The sequence below is a fragment of the Humulus lupulus genome, chromosome X (genome assembly GCF_963169125.1).
Source record: "Humulus lupulus chromosome X, drHumLupu1.1, whole genome shotgun sequence".
NCBI lineage: Eukaryota > Viridiplantae > Streptophyta > Magnoliopsida > Rosales > Cannabaceae > Humulus > Humulus lupulus.
Genome location: NC_084802.1, coordinates 124432963 through 124442639, shown reverse-complemented (window position 1 = coordinate 124442639; position 9677 = coordinate 124432963). Strand labels below are relative to the sequence as shown.

The following is a 9677-nucleotide window of genomic DNA, read 5'->3' as shown; positions in this document are numbered from 1 at the left end:
TACCGCGAGCTGAACATCTCCTCCAAGCTCGTATTTCTAATGCCATTTGAATATTATTAGCTCACACTTCACAACCTTCGTGTCTGTAGCTCGGGTTAAACCCAGGATGCCTAACACGACATGTGCCCATGTGAAACTGGAGTTGCTTACGTGGATAATAAGCATATATCATTCCCTTGGTTATTTCTCCGTATATTTATTTTCTAGCTATTCCCGAACTGAGTGAATGACTCGAGCTAAAATTAGGGTATTTTTAGGAAGCCCAAACTGAGTGAATGCACTCCCTTGTCATGGTGATTTCTGAGATGGAGAAAAGTTCTCCTTTTGAGACACATTCATCTTCTTCTTCTGCTACAACACCTAAATCATTTCTTTGATTCCTTTGATCATGCATTGACATGGATCCATTCTGAAAGTAGTTGTCATGTTGAGGTCGATGATAATGGTGTGTTCTCTTGTCTTGGTTTTGTCTAAATCCTTGTTGATTTTTCAATAGAATACAAAATCTTTTGATATGCCCTATTTTTCCACAGTGATAACATTGTCTTGAATCCTTTCCCCTTGATTTAGAGTGTCAATGAAATGGTGTATGGCTTCTTGAAGAGCTTCTCTTTGTTAATCCTCCATGAACAAATTAGGCTTCATCCTTCTTAGATACTTTCTCCAACTTAAGTTCAAAATATTTGGACTTCAATGCTCCAAGAACTCCATCTAGTGAAATGATATCTCTGCTATACTTTATTGCAGCTTTCACTTCTTGGTATGCCATAGGTAATGAACGCAACCTTGTGCTCGATATTTTCCAAACCTACAATGATTTCATTGAATTTATCAATATCTTCATCTAAAGACATAACAAGATTCATTCTAAAACCATAAAGCCTTTCAAGTAAATTAATTTTGTTAGAAACAAAAGGCTTTAAGCATAATTTTACCATCTTATCCCATAATCCTTTACTATAGTCTCTGAACTCAATTTTCTTCGTACTCCATTAGACAGATACATGATTAGGATATAATAGATCGTTTCTTCCATCTCAGATATTTCTTAAGGTTTCTTATCAACCAGCAACTTTTGATCTCCAAGAATCTTAGCTACTTTTTGGTGTACCAGAACTCCTTTAAGGCTTTCTCTCCATAATGAGAAATCGTTTGTACCATCAAATTTCTCAAGCTCGAACTTGGTCATGGTTGACATAGTCTTCTAGCTTATGTTCTTCATCAGTTGTAATGCAAAAGCTCTAGGATCTTGAACTTTCTTCTCCTTTTTTATTAGCAACTTGGCTATGATTTTGTAGGAAATAAAGATAGATTTCCTAGTTCAAGAACCTCAGATGAGTCTCAGTGAACCAGAGATGAAACTAAGAACATAAATCAGTATGACTAATTATCAAACAGTTAGAAAACTAAAAGCATAATTCGATACAATTATATATACTGGTTCAGAACTAGATCAATGTGATCTTGAACCTAATCCAGTTTTACGAACCACTATCTCTTCTTTATTAAATCAACAAAATGAGAACAAAGCTTCTTAGAACAATCTTGGATCGAACACTCTTAACACTCAATCTCACAGGTGTTTTCCTCTCAATCTCTGAGCAAGCACTATCCCAACAGTTGTGCTTCTCAATACAGTTCCCTAAACCAAACTCTCACACACTTTCTCTCAATAATCGATCTTGATCTCCACACTTGAGTTCTCTCTTTGGGATCTTGTGTGTTGTTTTAACAAGTGGAGTGAAGTTGTCCTTTTATAGACCATTGACTAATTTAACACATAAGTTAATGGGGTTGTTATAACAATTGAGATCCAAACAACTCACTAAAAGAATCAGTTGGAATTTGGAGGAACTACTCCCACACGAAGTATCATGATCCTCCTCAAATGATGGCTTATTATTAAATTGTTTTTTTATTACATTTTGAGGGCATTATTATCAAAATCTCACTATTTTTTGTGCTTCAGATTATATAATAATATATAAATTTATATATATTACTTTTAAATCTTTGTATTGTATCAATTTGGTGTCATTTTCCCACCTAACCATAATTTACCTTGAGAGTTCATGAATTTATTAGCTATCATTCAAAAATCAACACCAATCCAGCATATTCTCGATGATTTATTAATTTTGTGTGTACTACACGTAATCATGATACATTTTGAGATAAAGACCCCAAAATTCTTAAGAGTAACTATGATGATAACATATGATCTTTCAGGAGCCATCACTCCACTTCTTTCAACCTCGAGCATCAAGGGGTTGAATTCTTGTGCATTCCTTCAACTTCTTCCATATTATATGATATGTTTTTCTTTGTTTGTGAATCTCTGTTGGAAAATCATGTCGCAACAACATGATAAATAGCCATTTTGGCGCTAATATATGAGTGCATTCAACTTATCTAGTCAAAGGAAGAGATTAAAGTGGGAATGAAATCTCCTCCGTGAGAGCTTCAAATCAATATATCATACGCTTAAAATGGTGCTTGAGTGAATGAGAAATTGATGCCTAAATTTAGTCATTCGAAATGGAAGATAAATTCAAAAATCACAACTAGCAATTAGCAAGAAAATCACTTTGGTCAAAGTTGAGATTACCAGAATAATGTGTGATTAATTTTGATTGAGTTTTATAAATTAAGCTCCCAAATTTTGTGGGATATTTGGGCATTAATGCACTCGGTTTCACATACGTTTTCAACCCTCCATGAAGCCTATAAAAAGATGTTTCTCCTCTCATTCTAAGATATGATGATGCAGAGTATCACACACAAAATCTTGGTTATTTTCTCTCTTCAATCTTTGTATATTTTTTGGTGATCGAGTGGAGGTTTAGTTTCGAGTTTGCTGGAGTAGACCTTGTGGTGCCTTCGTCTTGATCAATAGTCGTTGTATCCTGGGAAGTGGTTTTTCACGTATCCTATAGTACCGTTCAGGTAGAGGGAAGTGCACTGCAAGAAAAGAGGTCTACAACGATGAATTTTGTCATCGCTGTAGAGCCATAAGTCGGTATTGAAGCTGTTACTACGACGACTTGTTGTTGCTGTAGGGTTTTGCAACAGCGACAACATGTCGTTCGTAGTAGGAAATCTCCTTTTTTTGTTGAAATGTTCTATTGCGACGACATGTCGTCGCAATGGGCCCATGCAAAATTTGAAAATTTAAATTTTAAAAACTCCTACTACAACCACATGTCGTCGCACTGGGTCCGTGAACCCCACACTCTACGGCGATGACATGTTGTCGCAGAATAGAGGTACAGTACACGGACTTATTGCAACGACATGTGGTTGCAGTAGGGTCACGAAATCTAAGTATTTCATACTTTGTGTGTACTATACTGTGATAACTTGTTGTCGCTGTAGGTTTGTTTATTATTTAAAAAAATTAAAGTTAATTAAATATAATTATAAATAAAACTAATTTATTTAATGAAAATATAATTTAATATTAGTAAAAATTATAAATATTTAACAGAAATTATATTAATATGAAATCAAAATAAAAATAATTTAGCTAAACTTAGTACAAAAGTAAGTAGTCTTCAAAATGTAAAAAAAAACACAAAATATTAATAAGTTTAAAATCATAACACAACCACACTAAATGTCATTAAATCAATCCCAAATTCATCATCATTCTCGAGTTGTTGTGGTGCCTGCTGGGTGCCTGTTGTTGTGCCTATTGTGGTGTCTGCTAGGGTGCCTGCTGTTGTGGAATTTGGCTCGAGCTTGGAAAGTTCGCCATCATGGAATGGATCATATTCATGTCCAAGTTCACATGTTGAAATTGCGAGACAGAAGTATTCGGGTTGGAAGCTTGCATAATTTGTTGCATTTGGAGAAAGTTGTTGTTCTAGGTCATGATGGCTTGATTGAAGTGTTGAACCATTGATTAGAAAGCCTCAGCTGGTAGTGTTGACCGCCTTTTTTGCTATCAACCTAATCCGAAAGTTTAAAGAAAATAATCGAAAAGAACACAAGGATTTTACATGGTTCAGGCTATAAAAGATCTCTTGTCCACGTGTCTCTAATATTTAGTGGGTTTGAAGCTTGTTTCAACAAGCTTCAATGGTGATTCTCAAACAATGTATATATTGCACTGAGTTACAAAGTTTCTGTCTCTAAAATTTAGACCTTCTGCAAGGAGCCCTATTTATAGAGGTTGGGGTCATTAATGTTAATCATCTATCATTAATACAAATTCCTCCATTCTGGGGTATTAATAATTAATTAATACAAAAAGAGTTGCACTAAATAGAGACTACGACCCAGGCAGATTCCACGGTGCCGATTGTAGAAAGTTGTGTACCAACTTTATGAGGAACATGTCTTTGACTGTCAGGGTGCGACACATGTTCGCCTATGTCCGGTGGCGTTGTGGGAAATGTCGATTGTCGAGGGTACGAACTTCTGATGGCCCATACCCGCAGTGAATGACACTTGGAAGCTACTCCGGGTCAGAGGACCAGAAGACCTGGGGGATGGGCGAGTGAAGAGAGCTTCTCGGGATGTGGCCTGTAACGCCCTGGATAGCCAAGACCGCTACACTGTGTGTTTATAAAGGTGTGAGACTTGCTAATAAAGTCGTTTATTCAAAACGTATCATTAGCTAAAGTATTCTAGGGTTAAAAGACATTTTGGCTACAAAAGAAACTTTTTATAGACTATAAACAATTTACAGAAGGGATCCCCAAAAGTACAATGTTTAAAAGTTGGTTTACAAAATTCAACAGTTAAGAGTAAACATTAGCCATACTAAGGCAAAATACAAGGTTCTGGTCCTCTCATCTCTGTAATCTCCTCAACCGTGGCGGTTGAGCGGCCTGACATGTACATTCACCCTGCAGAGCTCTCCATTCAGGGTTGATCAATCCTGCCCTTGCCTTTACCTGCACCACGCAGCACCCGTGAGCCAAGGCCCAGCAAGAAGACAACATACACAACATATACAATATTATCAAACGAATATTCTAATAGGCATGTTCAAGTATTCAATCCATAGCATATAAGCATACTTCAAGGTACAAATAACCTCATCTATACTTAGAATATTTAACAATCTCACTAATCACATTCATAGCCAAATATAACAATCAACTAACACAAATACTAGGGCCGACACCTTAGGTCGCACCCTCTGTTTAACCCACTAACTCTAGCCCGCTTAAACCGAGCTCAGTGCATAATAAGCTGTCCTCGGATACCAGTGTTCGAGTCGTGCCAATTGCACAAGTTAACCATGGCACACTTAGGCCGTTGGTTCACAATTTACATGGCATAATACCATTCTTTCAGTCATATATATCAGGGAGCCCTTAGTCCCGTTGAAATATTCAACCGGGTGTAGTTTTCTTACCTTTGGCTTCTAGATGAACTAGTTACGGGCGATTCTCCTTGAGCGCGATCTGATCCCCGAGCCCTAGCTTAGCACCTAGTCACAACCATGATGAAGGATACCATTAACAATCTTAAATGAGTTTCTAAACCAAGTTCTAGTCCCCAGAACATTGAACTTCACCAAATATGGTAAAAGATTCAATCCCAAGCACCCTATGTTAGATTCCCAAGCCTAAAATCTCAAAATCCCAAAATCCCTTAAGTGCCCCAGCATAGGCCATCCATGTCGCGGCATGGCCCCAAACAGAGCCCTCCTAAGGCACAAAAACAGGTAAGGGCTGCGGCATTGCTTGGACCATGCCGCGGCCCGCCCTCCTTCCTCAGCATGCATCAGCTTCGAAGGGCTGCGGCTCACCAAGAACCATGCCACGGGCCGACCCTTCGAACCCAGAAAAATCCACCATCTTCAATCTCTAAACCTCACCTTAAGCCATCCCAAAGCCCCCAACTCAAAACCAATTAATAACAACAACATTAGAATGATTTAAACAACAGAATTCCACCAAAAATCCAGCCTAACACTCACCAAAATCCCAATTCCAATTTCTGAGATTTCAAACCTAAAATCTCAAAACCAGCCATGGAAACTCTAAAATTCAACCATCAAACTTTGAATTAAACCTTACCTCAGTTGTAGAATCGTTTCTCGAAGGACCCCCTGGCCTATCTTCAGAGTTTCAAGCCTCAAACTCCACCTTAAAGGTCAAAATCACAACTATTAAAAACTCAGCCATTTTTCTTAAAGTTCCTAACCACAGAATGAAAATCAATGCTTACCTTGGCTCTAATTCAGTCCATGATTAGTTCTTGAGCTCAACCTCTAATTCAGCCCTTTAGTTCCTCAAAGATTGAGCTTGATTCCAGTAATTCCTCCTCAAATTTCAGTGTTGTTCTTCCTTAAGAGAGAGAAGAGAGAGAAGGAGCTGAGAAAGGTCGGTTTAAACTTGTGTCTACTATTTTCTAACATATTCCTTAAGTCTATCCTTAAGTTATCAGACTATTCCCAAAGCTCGGGGTACGGGAAACGTCCCCGAGGGAAAAATAGTAAAATTCCCCAGTATTCCTGCTTAAACATCCTAACCTTAAATATATCTCAAATTATTTATTTCCATCACCCGATAGTCCAAATCACTACTCGATACCTAAGATACCCCTGACTTATCCAATGTCAATTATAATGCCCCATTGTGACTTTTCCCGCTATCTAGCCCTAGGATCGCCTCGAGTCGCCAGCTACAGAGTTATCCACATAATAATGTGGTTCTCACATATACAACATATCTATTTCATATTATCACACAATATCATCAATTATCATATAATATCATTTAAGCACTATCAATCACATAATATCTCATTCAAATAAATACTATTCACTCTAATCCCATTTATGCCCTCTTGGCACACTAATCAAGGCCCTTAAGCCTTATTAGCGAATTTGGGTCGTTACATGGCCTCACATGGATACATCCACCCCTTGGGGACAGACCTCAGGGCGTGGCCTCACTTGGAGACATCCATGACTTGGAGATTGTCTCGAGACGTGCTTGGGACGTGGCCTCATCTGGAGACATCCATGATATCCACGACTTGGCCAGTTTGGGTTTCTTGGAAGAGTTCATACTCCGAGAACCTCATGACTTGTCTTGTCACTAATTACTCCCAATTTCCATGTGTTTGGTGGTGAAAACACAGACAACATGTACCATTAGATGGCTTATGGTTCTAGATTTTAGGCTATTTTTCATTAGTTAGGGTTGTTTTATTTCGGATTTATGCTTGTTTGTTCTTGTTTCAGGGTTATTGATGTTAAGTGATGCAAATATTGAAAAGGAGCGAAAATGGAATGAAATCGAGACGGATTTGTGACTTTTGGGTGGTTCTGTAAGTAGCGCTACAGCGCTACCTTGGGAGTGCCGTAGCGCTAGGAAGAAATCTTGAAGAGGTTCGGCACTGACTTAAGCGCTACAGCGCTACAACATCAGCGCTACAGCGCTTGGACGCAGTTTTCAGGAAGATAGTTCCTGACTTTAGCGCTATAGCGCTACCAAAAGAGCGCTACAGCGCTGGTGCCCAGTTTTTCCCCCGTATCGTTTCTGAGTTTAGCGCTACAGTGCTGGTTTCGCGAATTCTGGCATAATTGGTTATTTTTTATGGGCAATTCAGTCTTTTCCAGAGGGAACTTTCAGTAGGGTTTTTGGGAATCATATAGGCGACTGAGAGAGGCTGAAAAAGACGACGACGACGGCTGGAGTAAGAACACCATATTGGAGGATTCGTCCCTGAGTTTTCTTTATCTTTTTCTGTCAATTTTCATGTTTGTAATTAAACAATTATATGGCTAGAATGAATATCATAGGCTAAATTTTCTTTTAGGGCTTTTATGTGAATCTTTTGGAAACCCTTGTTATGGTTTAATGCAAAATTGATATTCTTCTTCATCTCTTTCAATTCCTTGCAATCTATGTTAATTGTGCGATTATTGATTGATCACCTCTAATTGCTATTTTATGAATCAAATTAAAATCTGAAAAGTGAAATTTGATATGCTTTGATTGTTTGGATGCAAATTTAATTTAGAACGAAAGTATCTAGGTTATTTGCTTATTTTCTGAGTTGTGTGGCTAATGCCCTCTACATGATTCAACTTACCATAGAAATATAGGAAGTTGTCATTTAGATTGAATTTCATAAGTCTTGACCAGATTATGAATTGTTGTTGCAACTTATTCTTGAATAGAGAGAAGGAGATATAGATGCTTGCATTAGGAAATAACAGGGTGGAAAAATAAAGAATCATAATTGTCCTAATTGTATTTTCTTTGTTAATTTGTTTAATTCTTCATTGCGCTTCGTTAGTATTTTTCTTAGTTTAAACTCTCTGATAATTGTTTAATCAAATAGAATTAAAGGATTAATAGATTGGTAATTGATAAATCAGTCCTTGAGGACGATACTTGGTTTTTACCATTTTATTACGAACTGCGACTGTGTGCACTTGCATAGCTATAAATATCGCAACAAGTTTTTGGCGCCGTTGCCGGGGACTGAAAATAATTATCAATATCAGTCTAATTAATTTTTATTCTAATTTGATTTTAATTTCTCTTGTATCTAATCTATTTAGTTGCTTAATTTATCTATCTCAGGTGAATTCTGGTATATGCGTGGTAGAAAAGGAAAGGACACACTTGTTCCTCTGAATCCTGAGATTGAAAAGTCTTGCAATCAAATCAGAAAGAACAAGAGAGAGGCCCAGAAATCTGTGAAGATGGCACAGAATGAAAGGGAAGACAGGAATGTTCAAACTCCTGGAGTTGTACGAGGGGTTCAGGCTCAAACCAATGCTAAGAGGAGCCTGCGAGATTATGTGCTACCCACTCTGACGGGAGTACAAAATAGTATATGCCCACCAACTGTAGAGGCCAACAACTTTGAAATAAAGCCCGCTATTCTACAAATGGTGCAGTCTTCTGTGCAATTCAATGGGTTACCCTCTGAAGATCCTCACACCCATTTGTCCAATTTTCTGGAGTTATGTGGGACCTTCAGATACAATGGAGTGAGTGATGACGCAATCAAGCTCAGGCTTTTCCCATTTTCTCTAAGGGACAGAGCAAAAATTTGGCTGAACTCTCTGCAGCCAAACTCTATTGTCACCTGGCAAGATCTAGCTCAGAAATTTTTGTCCAAATTCTTCCCTCCGTCCAAAGCTGCTAAATTGAGGGGAGAGATAAATAACTTTTGCCAGAATGACAGAGAGTCATTATATGAGGCGTGGGAACGGTTTAAGGAACTCCTGAGAAGATGTCCTCATCATGGCATTGAACAGTGGATGCTAGTACAGAACTTCTACAATGGTTTATGTCCGACAACCAAAACCATTATTGATGCTGCAGCAGGTAGCACTTTTATGAGCAAGAGCGCAACTGGTGCTTATGAGTTGTTGGAGGACATGGCTACAAACAACCATCAGTGGTCTGAGGAAAGATCATCAGGAGTTAGAAAGGTAGCTGGGGTGCATGAGCTGGATGCAATCACTGCTTTAACAGCGCAAGTAGCCTCTTTGACCAAGCAGTTGCAACAGAGCAGTGTATCTGCTAATGCGGTTCAGATGGCAGTGAGGTGTGAAATGTGTGGTGGTGCTCATTCTGTCGATCAGTGCCCTATCTATATGAATAACACCCCAATGGATCATGCTCAAGTTCAGGCGGTGGGAAATTTTCAGAGGCCACTCAATAATCCATTCTCCAACAACTACAATCCAG

The 9677-nt window shown here is 38.3% G+C and overlaps 1 non-coding gene across 1 annotated transcript; it reads right to left on the bottom strand.

Annotated features, from left to right (window-relative positions):
- Window positions 1–9127: 9127 nt before the first annotated feature.
- LOC133807721 (small nucleolar RNA R71) lies at window positions 9128–9234 on the bottom strand. Its single transcript, XR_009879619.1, has one exon. It is a non-coding gene; the product is annotated as a small nucleolar RNA R71 (small nucleolar RNA).
- Between the last annotated feature and the right edge of the window lie 443 nt (window positions 9235–9677).